This window comes from Hevea brasiliensis, chromosome 10 (genome assembly GCF_030052815.1).
Source record: "Hevea brasiliensis isolate MT/VB/25A 57/8 chromosome 10, ASM3005281v1, whole genome shotgun sequence".
In the NCBI taxonomy this organism is placed as follows: domain Eukaryota; kingdom Viridiplantae; phylum Streptophyta; class Magnoliopsida; order Malpighiales; family Euphorbiaceae; genus Hevea; species Hevea brasiliensis.
In genome coordinates, this window is record NC_079502.1 from 75744100 (window position 1) to 75760478 (window position 16379).

General features: G+C 36.4%; 1 non-coding gene across 1 annotated transcript; it reads left to right on the top strand.

Moving 5' to 3' along the window:
* Positions 1 to 6773: 6773 nt before the first annotated feature.
* LOC131170001 (small nucleolar RNA R71) lies at positions 6774 to 6880 on the top strand. The gene has a single exon (XR_009140945.1). It is a non-coding gene; the product is annotated as a small nucleolar RNA R71 (small nucleolar RNA).
* Positions 6881 to 16379: the final 9499 nt, after the last annotated feature.

The window sequence follows — 16379 nt, forward strand, 5'->3', positions numbered from 1 at the left end:
ACTATTACAGAATAGCTAAGAATTAACCAATCAACCCAAGCAACAAATACCAACCAACTACAAGAGTCAATTGTGCCAAAACAAACCTAAATGAAATAGATAGCCAATGTGTCTCAAATAGATGGTGAGTAATATATGAAAGATTATATTGCCAAACCCATATGCAAGCATAAAAGATCTAACTCTACTAATGTAACAAGCATTTTTCAAAGAATCATTAGGTCTTTTTAAGGGTTGTAATGGGGTCAAATAGGGTAAGATTGTGGTTAACAAAGAAAGGGAATAAGGTAAACAAAATATGAGAATAATATTAACCATGAAACTCAAAGTGCATCCATTTTTTTTTTTTTTTTTTTTTTTTTTTAAATCAAGAGGAAAGAAATTCACAATGAATCTTAAGTGCTAACACAATAAAGGGACTACTTTTATAATATATTTTTTTATTTTGCATGTGTCCCTATTTCATGTCACACCCAAAATTACCTTTGGGATATTTTGGTGACCTTTTCAACTTTTCACAATTACTCTAGCACTTTTCAAGATGTTTCAATCCTCCGAAAATTATTATTATTATTATTATTATTATTATTTTTTTTTTTTATGCGCTTAATTGCTAAAATATTATTCTCATAGATAGGTGGTAGTGTTTAGGTTTTATGGCTAGGTAAATGATTTGGGTTCCAAAGAAATTAGGGAATTAAGGTTCAAGGGGGTTTGCAAGGGTTAAAATGAAATTAAGGTAGGTTAAGGCTAAATGTGAGGTTTAAAATATGAAGAAATGCCTAAATCATATTCTTATCAAATGCAAGTTAAAAATTTCGCTTTGAAAGATCTAAGATGCTTGTTCTAGGAATGGTGAGACGACAATGACCATTTTCTTTCTTAAAGGCTTATCTAGACACTCAAAACTCAAAATAACTAATCAGAATCTGTATACCTAGATGAATGTATTAATTTTCAGCTATTAAGTAAGAGAAAGAATAATGCTTAAGACTTTGTACCCAGCTGGAACTTTCATTTCACTAACCATCTAAAGGCAAGTTGGATTGCTTGAATAAGTGGCTTATGGAATTCAAAGACTGGTTTAAAAATCCAAAAATTGTGAATGAATGAATGAAATGCATGAGTGTATAAATGTATAGTCAACCTATATGCAATTAAGTACTAAGTATATATGAAGCTATATGCAGTGTATATATGTGAATATGTACAAGTATGAAGTAATGAGTGTGTCACTATATGCAAATGAAAAAGGAAAAATAATTTTTGCAAAAAATTTACCCTCTCCCCCATACTCAGAATGAACATTGTCCTCAATGTTAGAAGTGTGCAAAAAAAATGGGTAGCTGATATGTGCATAAAGAATTATTATCATGTTGCATAAGCGAGAGCACAACTTGTGTTGACAGTGACACAAGCTGAGATGAGAATTATTACCTCATTGAAGTGCAGCCATTTTAATTAGATAAAATTTGGACAGCTGCTGCACTCATTGCAAAAGAAACAGTGCAATGGAATCCATTAAATCGATTAATCTCAAAAATTTGGAATAGGGAGTTAAGCTCAAAAATGTAACCATCAAGTGTAAATCCGAAGTAGCACATAAAAGCAAGTGAGCAATGTACTAGAGATATAAAAGAAAAATGTATTTTATGAGGAACTAAAAAAAAACAACACAAGCAAAATATTAACTAAACAAGTTAAAAACACTAATGAATTAAGCAACTAATTTTTTTTTTTTTTTATGGGTAGTGGGCTTTTTTTTTTTTTTTTTTTATGCTCATTTGCTTGCAATGCATTGTATCCCATCTGCACAAGGAAATTAGAACAATGTTAAACTCTGAATAAGGAGTATAGAAAAGCTTAAAACAAATATGTAAAAGAAATAAAAAATCAATGAAAAATTATAAGTTATGTACAAAAATGCTAAGTTTAGGTCTTTAGCTTGACCATACTTACTCAAAATTTCATGGAGAATGAGAAAGATAGCAAGTTGCTATTTTCTCAATTGGCTCACCAGCTAAATAATGCCTCAACCTTTGTCCATTTACCTTGAAATTACCAGATTTTTCACCAAAAATTTCCACAGCACCATGAGGTAAAACTTTCACAATTTTGAATGGACCTGACCACCTTGATTTTAATTTTCCTGGAAAAAATTTTAACCTTGAATTGAATAAGAGAACCAAATCTCCTTCTTTAAAGTCCTTTTTCTTGATATGCTTATCATGCCATTTTTTTGTTCTTTCTTTATAGATCTTAGCATTTTCATAAGCATCAAGTCTCAATTCTTCTAACTCATCAAGTTGCAAAAGTCTTTTGTGTCCAGCAGCTTGTAAATCAAAATTGATTGCTCTTATGGCCCAATAAGCTTTATGTTCTAACTCTACGGGCAAATGGCATGATTTCCCAAAAACTAACCTATAAGGTGTAGTTCCTATGGGGGTTTTAAATGCTGTTCTATATGCCCAAAGAGTGTCATCTAATTTAAGGGACCAATCTTTTACGGACTTATTGTGATTTTCTCCAAGATTTGCTTGATTTCTCTATTTGTGATTTCTACTTGGCCATTTGTTTGAGGGTGATATGGTGTGGCAATCCTATGCTTTACCCCATATTTTCTCATCAATTTTTCAAATTGGTGGTTGCAAAAATGGCTACCACCATCACTGATTATGGCACGTGGGGCACCAAACCTGGTCAAAACAAATTTTTTTAGAAATTTCACCACAACTTTTGCATCATTGGTAGGTGTAGCAATAGCTTCTACCCATTTAGATACATAGTCTACCCCTACCAAGATATATTTATTCCCATAAGAAGATGGAAATGGCCCCATGAAATCAATTCCCCACACATCAAATAATTCAACTTCTAATATGGACTGTTGGGGCATCTCATCTCTTTTGGAAATGTTGCCTACCCTTTGGCACCTATCACACTTGCTTACAAAATTTCTCACATGTTTAAACATATTAGGCCAATAGAAACCTGATGTCAAGACTTTTTCAACAGTTTTTGAGACACTAAAATGACCACCATATTCAGAGGAATGACAATGGTAAATAACATCATGCATTTCTTCCTCTGGTATACATCTCCTAATTATTCCATCATTACATCTCCTAAACAAAAGAGGTTCTTCCCAAGAATAAAATTTAACATCATGCAAGAATCTTTTCTTTTCTTTGCCAAGATAAATCAGGTGGCAAGACACCACAAGACAAGAAATTCACAATATCAGCAAACCATGGAAGTGCAGAATTCAACACATACAACTGCTCATTCATGAAAAACTCATCAATTGGCACAATTTCATCATCTTTATTTTCAGTTTTCATCCTAGAAAGGTGATCAGCCACCACATTCTCAACACCCTTTTTATCTCTTATTTCCAAATCAAATTCTTGAAGTAACAATATCCATCTAATCAACCTAGATTTAGCTTCTTTCTTGCTCATTAAATACTTTATTGCTGCATGATCAGTGAAAACAATTACCTTTGAGTTGACCAAATAAGAACGAAATTTATTGAGTGCAAATACTACCGCAAGGAACTCCTTTTCAGTTGTGGCGTAATTGACTTGAGCTTCATCAAGGGTTCGGCTTGCATAGTAAATGGCATAAGGTTTTCTATCTTTTCGCTGGCCAAGGATACCCAACAAAGAAACTCGCTTGCATCACACATGATTTGAATGGCAAAGTCCAATCCGGGGTTGCATGATAGGAGCTATTGTTAAGGCCGTCTTCAACCTGCAAAAGCAACCATACAATCTTGATTAAAATCAAATTTAACATCATGATTCAAAAGATTTGTTAAGGGTTTAGCAAGTTTAGAAAAATCTGAATAAATCGCCAGTAAAACCGGCATGTCCAAGAAAACTCCACTCCTTTGACAAAGGTGGTTGGAGGGCATTTTTCAATAATTTCTATTTTAGCTCTATCCACTTCAATTCCCCTATTTGAGATTAAATGCCCTAAAACGATTCCCTCTTGGACCATAAAGTGGCATTTCTCCCAATTCAACACCAAATCATTATCAGCACACCTCTGCAAAATTTTAGACAAATTAGTCAAGCATGAATCAAAATTAGTGCCATATACTGAAAAGTCATCCATGAAGACCTCCATAATTTCTTCAATAAAATCAGAAAAAATGGCCATCATGCACCTTTGAAATGTGCCAGGCGCATTGCACAATCCGAATGGCATCCTTCGATAGGCAAAGGTGCCATAGGGACAGGTAAAGGTAGTTTTCTCCTGGTCATCAGGATGTATTGGAATTTGAAAGAAACCAGAATATCCATCTAAGTAACAAAAGAATGAATGCTTGGCTAATCTCTCTAACATTTGATCCATAAAAGGAAGGGGAAAATGGTCTTTTCTTGTGGCATTGTTCAACTTCCTATAGTCTATGCACATTCTCCAACCTGTAACAGTTCTAGTGGGTATCAATTCATTATTCTCATTTTTAACAACTGTCACCCCACCTTTCTTTGGTACAACATGCACAGGACTAACCCACTCACTGTCAGAAATGGGGTAAATAATTCCAGCAGCTAGTAATTTTAGGATTTCCTTTTTCACAACATCCTTCATTGTAGGATTCAATCTTCTTTGGTGTTCAATGGAAGGTTTACTATTTGGCTCAAGGAAAATCCTATGCATACAAACTGTTGGACTAATTCCCTTTATATCATCAATTGCATAACCCAAAACTCTTCTATATTCTCTCAAAACTCTCAACAATTTGTCAATCTCAATATCAGTCAAACATGCATTAATTATAACAGGATATGTTTCATTGGGTCCAAGAAAAGCATACCTGAGGTTGGAAGGAAGAGGTTTAAGATCTACCTTTGGGGCATCCTCTACCTTTAATGATGGTGGTTTGATCTCCAAATTTTGCACTCCTTCAAGTTGAAAAATTGTGGCTTCAGGATGTGGTGGAGAGCTCTCCAAGTATTGCACAAAAATAGCCATGTTGTGATTATCATCATCAATGCTCCCACCATGGACTAAGCAATTTTCAAGTGGGTCTTGTGGATAGCTTTTTCTGAAATGCTCTTGAACAATCTCTTCAATAAGGTCTACCCGCAAACAAGACTCAACTTCTTCATGTTTCCTTTTCATGGCAGGATTGATGTTGAATATCATTTGATCATCTCCCACTCTAAGTGTCAATTGCTCACCCTTTACATCAATTAATGCACCAGCTGTTGCCAAGAAGGGTCTTCCCAATAAGATAGGAACTTTTGTGTCTTCTTCCATATCTAAAATGACAAAATCCACCGGAATGTAGAATTTCCCAACCTTGATAGGCACATTTTCAAGAATGCCTTCTGGATACTTAATTGAACGGTCAGCTAATGAAAGATACATGTTTGTGGGCTTCAATTCTCCCATATTCAACTTCTCATATATTGAAAGAGGCATTAGGCTGACGCTAGCTCCAAGGTCACATAAGGCATTTGCCACACAATTATCACCAATATGACAAGGAATGGAAAACACACCCGGATCTTTGAGTTTGGGAGGTAACTTTTTCTGAATTATAGCACTGCATTGCTCTCCCAAGTTAATGGTGTCATAATCTTCTAATCTTCTCTTGTTGGAAAGAATCTCCTTCAAAAATTTGGCATAACTTGGCATTTGGGATAGTGCCTCAGTGAATGGCACATTGATATACAATTTCTTTAGCACTTCAAGGAATTTGCCAAATTGTTTGTCTAGCTTGTGCTTGATGAATCTTTGAGGGTAGGGAAGGGTGGGTTTGTAAGGTTCAGGTGGGATGTATGGTTTCTCTCCTTCATCTTGCTCACTTTTGCTTTCTTCTTCTTTTTCATTTTTCTTGCTCTCAACTGAGTTTTCCTCTTTTGTGCTCTCTTTTTCTTCTCTCTTGTTTTCACTCTCTTGACCAACTTTTTTACCACTTCTCAAGGTTACAGCCTTACATTGTTCATGAGGGTTTTGTGGTTGGCTAGGTAGTTTCCCATAGGAATTGCTTCCTGATGAGCTTGCTTGTTGCGCCAATTGAGTCTCCAACATGCGGTTGTGGACTTGTAATTGATCCATGGTTTGTCTCATGTGTTGCATTTCTTCCTCCAATTTGCTATTCATCTTGCTTTGTTCAGCAAAAAATTTCTCCATCATGTTCTCCAAGGATGGCTTCGGTTCATGAGGTGGAAGGGATTGTTGTGCTCTTGCTTGATATCCAGGTGGTGGTTGTCTTGTGGGCTGAAATTGAGGCTTGTTCTGCTGCATAAACTGCTGGTTATGAGGATAATTTGAGCTTTGGCCTTGTTGAGCAAAAGTTGCTTGTGGTCTCCATGTTGAGTTGTTCACATTAGAATAAGCATTTCCCATAGGTTTTTGTTGATAACCTCCTGCATAAGCAGCTTGCTCTTGCAAATAATCATCACCATAAGAAGAATAATCAACTCCACAACTTTGAGTTCCATTTGTGAAGGCAACTTGTTGCATAGTTGTAGGAGTTGAGGTTGTTGCCTTTGTGCAAAAATCACTAAGAAGCTGAGTCAACTGATCAAATCTTGCATTCATGTAGTTAACTGAGTCAAGTTCATAGATCTCAGCTTTCTTTGGCTCAAGTGCTCTAGGATTTCCCCACAAATGGGTATTATGAGCAATCTTCTCTAATAGATCATAGCATTCTTCACTTGTCATTCTCATGAAATCTCCTCCTGCTTGTGAATCAATTGTGTTTCTTATGGCTGGAGTTAGTGTAGAAATTTTGAACAATCATCCATTTGGGTATTTCATGATGAGGACATTGCCTTTCAAGCTCCTTAAATCTCATCCAAGATTCATACAAAGTTTCATCATCCCTTGGTTTAAAAGCTACCATCAAATTCCTCAAATGAGTGGTTTTCCCAGGTGGGAAAAATTGAGATAGAAAAGCTTGAGATAACTGCTCCCAAGTAGCTATAATAGCTTGTGGGAGTGAGTCATACCACTCCAATGCTGAATCCCGAAGAGAAAATGGAAATAAGGTGAGCCGAATAACTTCATCAGAAACTCCAGGTTGTCTTTGTGTACCACATATCATCAAAAATTTCTTCAAATGAGAATGAGGATTTTCAAGTGGGCTACCTCCAAATTGTGAATTCTGAACCATTTGAATAAGACCAGTTTTTAATTCAAATTGATTAGCTCCAATAATAGGTCTGTTATCTCTCACATCAGTACATCTAGGAAAAGCATAGTCTAACATGGATCTTCTTTGAGGATCATTTTGATTAACAACAGCATTTTGCCCGTTTTGCTCGTTTCCTCCATTATCTCCTCCAATAGCTCTATTTTGATTCTCCATATTTTCTATTGTCTCCTCTTGCTCAAATATTTGTTGTTTTTCTTTTTCTGCTTCTTTTCTTCTTTTGTATTCCTTTTTGTTGGCTCGACAGAATTTTTCAATTTCAGGGTTGAACAACAATTTGGTGTCACTTGTGCTTTTCGATCGTCTCATAAACAAGAAAAGTACCTGAAAAACACAAGGAACAATAGTGAAAATAAAAGAAAATAAAAATTCTAATTAGCTTAAAACAATTAAAATCCAACTTAAAACAAACAATTCCCCGGCAACGGCGCCAAAAACTTGATACTGTGTGTATATCCGCAAGTGCACGGGTCACAGTAGTATAGTTTTAAAAAAATGATATCGATCCCACAGGGAATTGTGCTTAAATTGGAAATAAAAGTATAAGCTAATTAGAATGACAAAAATTAAAAGATATTAAAAATAAAATCTAAAAATTAAAATTAAGACAAAAATTAAAGATGTAAAATGAAATTTGGAATTAAAATTGGTATTTGAGGAATTAAAACTAGATCAATCAATTAACTAAAATTAATTAAACTAGATTACCCAAAAATTAATTTGAAATATCTATTTATGAAATTGAGAGGAATTAAATCTAAATTCAATAAAAATAAAAATAAAGTGATTATAGAAATTGGATTTAAATTGGATTTAAATTTAAATTGCTATTTATGAGGTTTGGAGGATTTATATCTAATTTCAATGAAAAATAAATTGATTCTAGAGATTGGATTTTCAATATTGTTTGCATGTGATTTTTCCCTAATTTAGCCAAACACATGAGAATTGCAATTTTGAGGGAAATCAATTCTTAAATTTTTGAAACCTTTTTCAAGCATCTCAAAATTGGTTTTCATTAAATCAAACCCTGTTTTCACGGTATTTCAAATCTAACAAAAACCCAATTAATGCTCTAATTGATTTTTGGAAAATTCCCCTTAATCTTCTTAGCTTATTTCTAACACCAAGAAAATAAAGTTTATTGCAAGATTATCTATCCCCAATATTCACTTTTCAGTCCATCTATTAAGGATTAAAACTTAACTCAATGAGGGCCCATTCATCAAGCAAGGAAATAAGCACACAAGCAATAAATCAAAATATAACAATCTTCATTTAAATGGCTAAATCAGTTCAAAACCACAAAACAAATCAATATTTACAAACCCATCTCTAGAATCTCAATAAACTACTCACAAATCATTGTTTAAAGACAAACCCAAATGAAGAAATGAAGAAATAATGGAAATGTAAGCTTAAAGGGGTAGAAAAACCCAGCAGATTTGCAGCAGGATCTCTGCAGAAAAGTGCATAAACGTGATCCTTGCTGCTGCTGGAAGAAGATGCAGAAGATGCTCCTCCCTTTCCCTCTTTCTATCTTTCTAAAAATGCCTCCCTTGCTCTCTATATATGGAAAGAAAGTGATAAAATGGGTCTTTATATAGGCTAAGGGACTGTTCTAGAATGGGTAAAAGGGGGAAGGATCCAGAAAAGGTGAGGTAAAAAGCTGGAGTAACGGAAATGCCACGTCAACAATTTTCCAGTAAAAACGACATAAGCCGAGTCGGTTGTGTCGCGGGTTGTGTCGTTCTCGGTGTGAATATCTGACGATCGACACAACCTTCGACATAAGCTAATTTGGTTGTGCTGCAGGTTGTGTCGCTCTCGGCCATTTTTAACTCAACTTCAAAATTTTTGCAATTCGATTTTAATCTCCTCCAAATGGCTACTCTGATCAAAATACATCAAATTTCTCCAGATTTAACCTACAAAACAAATAAATTCCAAAAATTAAACTAAGAAATGTGAAAATTGTAAAATTGACTAAATATATATTAATATCTAAAATAATAGCTATGAGTAAGGGTAAATTATGTGCAAAAATAACACCTAAATGATGATCTAAAATGCATGCATCATAGTTATCTTGATGTAAATATTACAATGTTTTATGTATCAATGTAAAGTTGAGCAGTTGTAAAATAAATTGTAATAATATTATTTTTGGATTTCCTTCTGTAAATTAATATTTGTACTTGTGAATTTCATACTTTCTGCCTTGTGAATGAAGTTATTAAATATTTTGAGATGATAAATTTTGATTTGGATTGTGGAATTATTTTGAAGTGAATTGAATTGAGTTGATTTGAGATTAATTGAAGGTTGGGAGTTGAGAAAATTATTGGACGTGTTTTTTTTTCAGGTATTTGAAGAACTATTTTCTCCAAATACAAATGGAACTTTGTCAAAATTTTTATAAAATTTGCGGCAAAATTAAAATGGACAGAAATTTTTACTAGTATTTAAACTTTGAATAAATGGTTTTTAATTCCTACCAAAATGCTCACCACTTCCAAAATGTAAGAAAATTGTTTTAAAATCCCTTGTAGGGTACTTAATGAGTTATCGGTAGGTGAAGTTCGGTAGTTCATTAAGTATTCTACGGGATCATGTTATGCCTTACAGAGGAGTAAGGTGTGACAGATAAAGTGTGACATGTTTTAGTGGTATCAGAGCTTTGGTTTTTATACAAGTTTTGAAATTGTATGTTTGAAAATTTTTTATAAGTACAACTGCTCAACTGTCATTAATTGATACATATAGTGTATTACATCATAAATATGGACTAACAGAGGGAAATCTCCTTGTGTTGGTTGTCTAGGGAGTAGAATTCTTTGTGATTCAATATGGAAAAGGGGGATCACACAGTAGAGTAATCAGTAGCAGCTAAGGTATAGGAGGAGGCCCCAGCTCCTCAGAATGCCAGTGGGTCAGCTGCACCCATCCCACCCATGCAGTTTCCCACTCAGTTCGCTCAGTAGATGGCTACATTATTTTAGCAAATGGCTGGCAATATACCAGTCCAAGATCCTATGCAAGCACCTCCAGTGCAGCACCATCCTCAACCAAACAATATGATAAGTTAATGAAGTATGGGGCAATAGAGTTCAAGGGTACAGTGGACCCATTAGAAGCTGAGCAATGGTTAGAGCGGATGGAGAGAGCATTCAGGAAACTGCACTGCACCGATGATTTGAAGTTCGAATACTCAGTCTCTCTACTACATGGAGATGCATATGAGTGGTGAATGACCATTCCTTACAGTTTGGTTGAGCCCCCTGTGTTGACATGGGATGACTTTCTCAGAGAATTTAGACAGAAGTATGTTCCTGAAACATATGTAGATATGAAGCTACAAGAGTTTCTTAGTTTGAAGCAAGGGAACAGGACTGTAGTCTAGTATAAGAGAGACTTTTCTCGCCTCAGCCACAATGCTGGAAGCCTACTCACTACCAGTAGAGACAGATGCAAATGGTTTGAGGCCTAGTTTGAGATTGCAAGTGGTTGGGTTTCGACATGACAACTTCTCTGGGTTGATATCACAGGCCCTTGAATTGGAAAGGATAGAACTGGAAGGGGTATCTAAGAAGGTAACCACTGGAAAAGAAAAGAGCAGTAAGCCTACAGGTCAGAGTCCAAGTAACAATTTGGGTAAGAGGAAAAGCTTTGGGGGACCAAGTAACAGAGGATCTAGTAGGGGAAGATTCTCAGGGCAGAGGCCACCTAGATCCGGATAACAGACATCTAGGGGTTCCTTTCCTGCTCGTACCTGTGAAACCTGTGGCAGGAATCATGGAGGAGTATGTTATAAGGCCATTGAAGCCTGTTACAACTGTGGTGGAAGTGGGCATTTTACTAGATATTGCACTAGTGCTTGCAGGTCTGGGTTGCCTACTACCACTGAGGGATCTATTCAAGGTTCTGCTTCCAAAGGACAACAGACAGCTAGTAGAGGCTAAGGCAGGGGTAGAGGTAACACTTCTGGCAGCCAAGGCACAGCGAGCCAACCAGAGCAGAGTGGTGCATCAGCCAGGGTGTACACCATGCGCCAAAGGGAGGAAGCTATAACATCAGATGTTGTGGCTGGTACTTTCTCCATCTTTGATAGAGATGTATATGTATTGTTTGACCCTGGTTCTACACATTCTTATGCTAGTGCCAGTATTGCATGTTCAGTTGCCACTCCTTGCTTAAAAATGGATTATGATGTGCTAGTTACTAGTCCCTTAGTGCAAGAGTTAGGGTGAACAAATTGCATAAGGATTGTCCTTTGGTGAACCAAGGACATACATTCCTGTCAGACTTAGTTGACCTACCCTTTCAAGATTATGATATCATTTTGGGTATGGATTGGTTAGCCAGGCATCACGCCATTATCGACTGTAGACTGAAGATAGTCACTTTTGGTCTTCCCGAGTATGCAGGCGTAGTGATACATGGGGAGAGACAGTTATTGCCATCCAACATCATTTTAGCTACACTTGCTAGAAAGATGATTAGAAAGGGATGTGAAGCTTATCTAGCTCATGTGATAGACACCCAGGTGGAGAGTCCAAATCTTAAAGATATTCCTACGGTATGGGATTTTTTGGATGTCTTTCCAGAAGAATTTCCAGGATTGCCTCCGGAAAGAAAGGTGCAGTTTGAAATTGAGACTATGCCTGGTGTGGAGCCAATCTCCATCACTCCTTATAGGATGGCAACTGCTAAGTTGAAAGAGTTGAAGGTGCAATTGCAGGAATTGTTGGATAAGGGTTTCATTCGCCTTAACGTGTTACCTTGGGGAGCACTAGTATTATTTGTGAAGAAAAAGGATGGTACTCTCCGCCTATGCATAGACTACAGACAGTTGAATAAGGTGACCATAAAGAATAGATATCCTCTCCCATGGATCGATGATTTGTTTGATCAGTTGAAGGATGCAACTGTATTCTCCAAAATTGACTTGAGATTGGGCTACTACCAGTTGAGGGTGCAGGAGCAAAGTATTCCTAAAACTGCCTTTAGGACTCAGTATGGCCACTATGAGTTCTTGGTAATGTCATTCGGGTTGACTAATGCTCTAGCTACTTTTATGGGCCTAATGAACACTATCTTCAGGCCATATTTGGACCAGTTTGTTGTGGTGTTCATTAATGATATTTTGGTGTACTCAAAGAATGCAGAGGAACACGATAAACACTTGAGGATAGTATTGTAGACTTTGAGGGAGAAGCAGTTGTATGCCAAACTATTGAAATGTGAGTTTTGGCTAAAGGAGATTTCATTTTTGGGGCATATTGTATCTGCAGAAGGTATGCAGGTGGATCCTAGCAAAGTAGAAGCCATTCTTAATTGGAAGCCACCTAGAAATGTCACGAAAATTCGGAGTTTCCTTGGTTTAGCCTGGTATTACCGAAGGTTTGCGAAGGGATTCTCCATGGCAACATCCCCACTGACCAAGCTACTTAGGAAGAATATTTTTCAGTGGACTAATCGGTGCCAGGAAAGTTTTGATGAGTTAAAGAGGCATTTAATTGAAGCTCTAGTCTTAACCTTGCCTACTTTGGATAAGGAGTATACCATATATAGTGATACTTCTCATTACATATTGGGCTGTGTGTTGATGCAAGATAGGAATGTCATTGCCTATGCTTCACGCCAGCTTAAACCACATGAGAGGAATTATCCTATGCATGACTTGGAGCTGGCAGCCATTGTCTTTGCCTTGAAGATCTGGAGACATTACTTGTATGGGGAGAGATGTTATATATACACAGATCATAAAAGTTTGAAGTAGTTGGGCACACGAAAGGAGTTAAATTTGAGGCAGAGGAGATGGTTAGAGCTAATAAAAGATTATGATTGTTTGATAGACTATCAGCCTGGAAAAGCTAATGTTGTAGCTGATGCTTTAAGTCGCAAGACTATGGCTGGTTTGAGGGTTTTTCCATTGTCCATGGTGCATGAGTTAAGGGAATTGCATGCTACTTTGGAGATTAATGAAGATGGTCAGATGGTAGCTACTTGGCAAGTGAAGCCAATGCTGGCAGAACAAATTAAAACAGTTGCACAGAAGGATGATAAGTATGTGAAGTTGATGGAAGAGGCTCAAGTTGGCAAGAAACTAGAATTATCAGTGAATGATGAGGGCTTGTTGTTATATAAAGGCAGAATGTGCATTCCTGAGAATGTTGAACTAAGACAGACCATTTTAAAGGAAGCATATGATTCACCGTTTGCAATGCACCCTGGTGGAACTAAAATGTACAGAAGTGTGAAAGAGCACTATTGGTGAAGAGGAATGAAGAAAGACATTGCAGAAAATATTGCCAAATGCCTAACTTGTCAGCAAGTAAAAGCAGAACACCAAGTGCCTGCAAGGTTGCTATAGCCATTGCCAATTCCCAAGTAGAAATGGGAAAGAATCACTATGGATTTCGTGATAGGACTTCCACGTACACAAAAGAATCATGATGCAGTTTGGGTTATTGTTGATAGATTGACCAAGTCTGTACACTTTTTGCCAGTGGGGATGGATTACAACTTGGAAAGATTGGCCAAAATGTACATTAATGATATTGTGAGGTTACATGGAGTGCCAGTGTCTATTGTGTCGGACAGAGACCCAAGGTTCACTTCTAGATTCTGGGGTAGTCTCTAAAAAGCCCTAGGAACTATATTGAACTTTAGTACAACATTCCATCCATAGACAAACGACCAATCTGAAAGGATCATTCAGATTTTGGAGGATATGCTTTGGGCCTGTGTGATTGAGTTTGAAGGGAGTTGGGACACACACTTGCCTTTAATTGAATTTTCCTACAATAACAATTATCAGTCAAGCATTGGGATGCCTCCATACGAAGCACTTTATGGCAGAAAGTGTAGAACTCCCTTGTGTTGGGATGAAGTGGGCGAGAGGAAGTTGATTGGCCCAGAATTAGTGTAGCAGATGGAAGAAAAGGCTAAGCTCATTGGAGATAGACTCAAAATTGCAACGGATAGACAGAAGTCCTACATTGACCTAAAGAGAAGAGATATTCAGTACAATGTGGGTGACAAGGTGTTCCTGAAAGTTTCCCCATGGAAGAGGATCATGAGGTTTGGTAGAAAGGGGAAACTAAGTCCTCGCTTCATTGGGCCGCATGAGGTTCTGGAAAGAGTGAGTCCATTGGCATATAAACTTGCATTGCCTCTAGAGTTAGAAAAGATTCACAATGTCTTCCATGTCTCCATATTGAGGAGGTACAGATCAGACCCCTCTCACATTTTGCTAGTAGAGGAGATTGAGGTGAATCCAGACCTGACATATGATGAAGAGCCCATAAAGATCTTGGCACATGAGGTGAAGCAGCTGAGGAACAAGCAAATACCTCAAGTGAAAGTGCTGTAAAACCATCATTCAGGCCAGGAGGTTACATGAGAGCATGAGGAGGACATGAGAAGGCAGCACCCACAACTATTCAGAGACTGAGACCAGGTAATTTCGAGGACGAAATTTATTTTTAAGGAGGAGAGAATTGTAACACCCCGAACCTCCGAGTTATGAATTGTACCATTTATGGTCCGTGACTAGTACTATTCAAAGACACCTTGAGGACCAAAAATAAATAGAAAATTAATTGAGAAAGACATAATAAAAATTCAAGTGACCCAAAAATATAAGGACTCACCGGGTATATTGTAAAAGAGGGATTATGACCCGATAAGGGGCATTTTGGTCAATTCACTTTAAGAGTTGATTTTTTTGACCAAAAGGTCAATTTAATTAAATAAAAATAAATTATTGAATTATGAAGAAATATTGAGGAAAATTTAGTGTAAATATAAAAAGAAAAGAAAGAAAATAAAATTGTACGTTTTATGACATTTTTAACACAATTAAAATTTTTAATTGAAATAAACTAATTTTAGGAATAAATATATATAAAAGATAAGACAAATTAAAAAGCCATTTCTTCCCTTTCTTTCCCATTTAGTTACCACCCACTCTCTCTCCTTCTCTCTTTCTTTCTTTCTTCTTCTTCCTTCTTTCTCCATTGACACCCATTCTTAAAATCCTTGCTTTTCCTCCATGGGTTTTCCATATAATTGGTAGATAACATCAAATTAATCTTTGATTTAGAGATTAAAAGCAAGGGGAAACAAGATATTAGAAGAGGAACAAGATTTGGAAGAGATTGGAAGTGGAAAAAATCATCAAGTGAGGTAAGCTCTCTCTTTCATGCTTGATTTACCAAGTATGCTTTAAATCAAGTTTGGGTGTGATGAAATAACATGAGAAATTGAAAGGAAACATGTATGGAAATCTAAACTAGGGTTTTGTCCAACTTAGGGAAAATTAGGGTTTTTATGTATTTTAGTTAAATTGATGATAAATCTAAGTTAAATTGAAGTAGTATGCATGATTGGGAGTAGTAAGATTTCACGGGATTGCATAAATTGAATTATGAAAGATTAGGGTTCATGGGGAAATTGGGTTTTGGTGCTAGAGAGTGAAATTGGTGTGTATAGTGTTAAATTATGATCATTTGAGGTTTACTTAGTTTGAATTGACATTGGGTTGATGAATGGAAGCAATGAAATGGTAGGATTAGGGAAAATTATAAACTTTGGTGTTTGAAAATTTTGGGGTTTGTGCTAGGAAGTGCCATTGATGTGTTAATGCTAAATTATAGTCATTTCGGGTGAATTAAATGTGAATTGAGTTTGGTTAATGGAAGTAATTGAAGAAATGAAAAATTGAGCTTAGGGCAGAATTTTGCACACTGAATTCAGTGTGTTTGGAAGCCCATAACTTAAGTTACACAACTCCAATTGGTGTGAAACCAATTAGAAACGAAACTTAAGACATATGGCTAGAATTTTCGTGAAGATACCCTACCCCGAAAATTACCTTAAGCTATCCGAAATGAGCCTTGAACTTAGAGACAAAATTCTGGAACGTGAACAGTAAAATTTGCATGGCCATAACTCTCTCTAGAAAACTCTGATTTAGGCGATTCTTGAACTGATGGAAACCTAATACATAGTAGAACATTTCATATGAAGGACTTGAGGCCAAATTATGGACTTAACCTAATCAAATTGCTGAGCAAATTTGAATCACTGAATCTGTAGAATTGCAGATTTACCATATGAATAGTAAACTTTGCATGGCCATAACTCTCTCTAGAAAAGTTCGATTTAGGCGATTCTAAAACCAATGGAAACCTAAGAC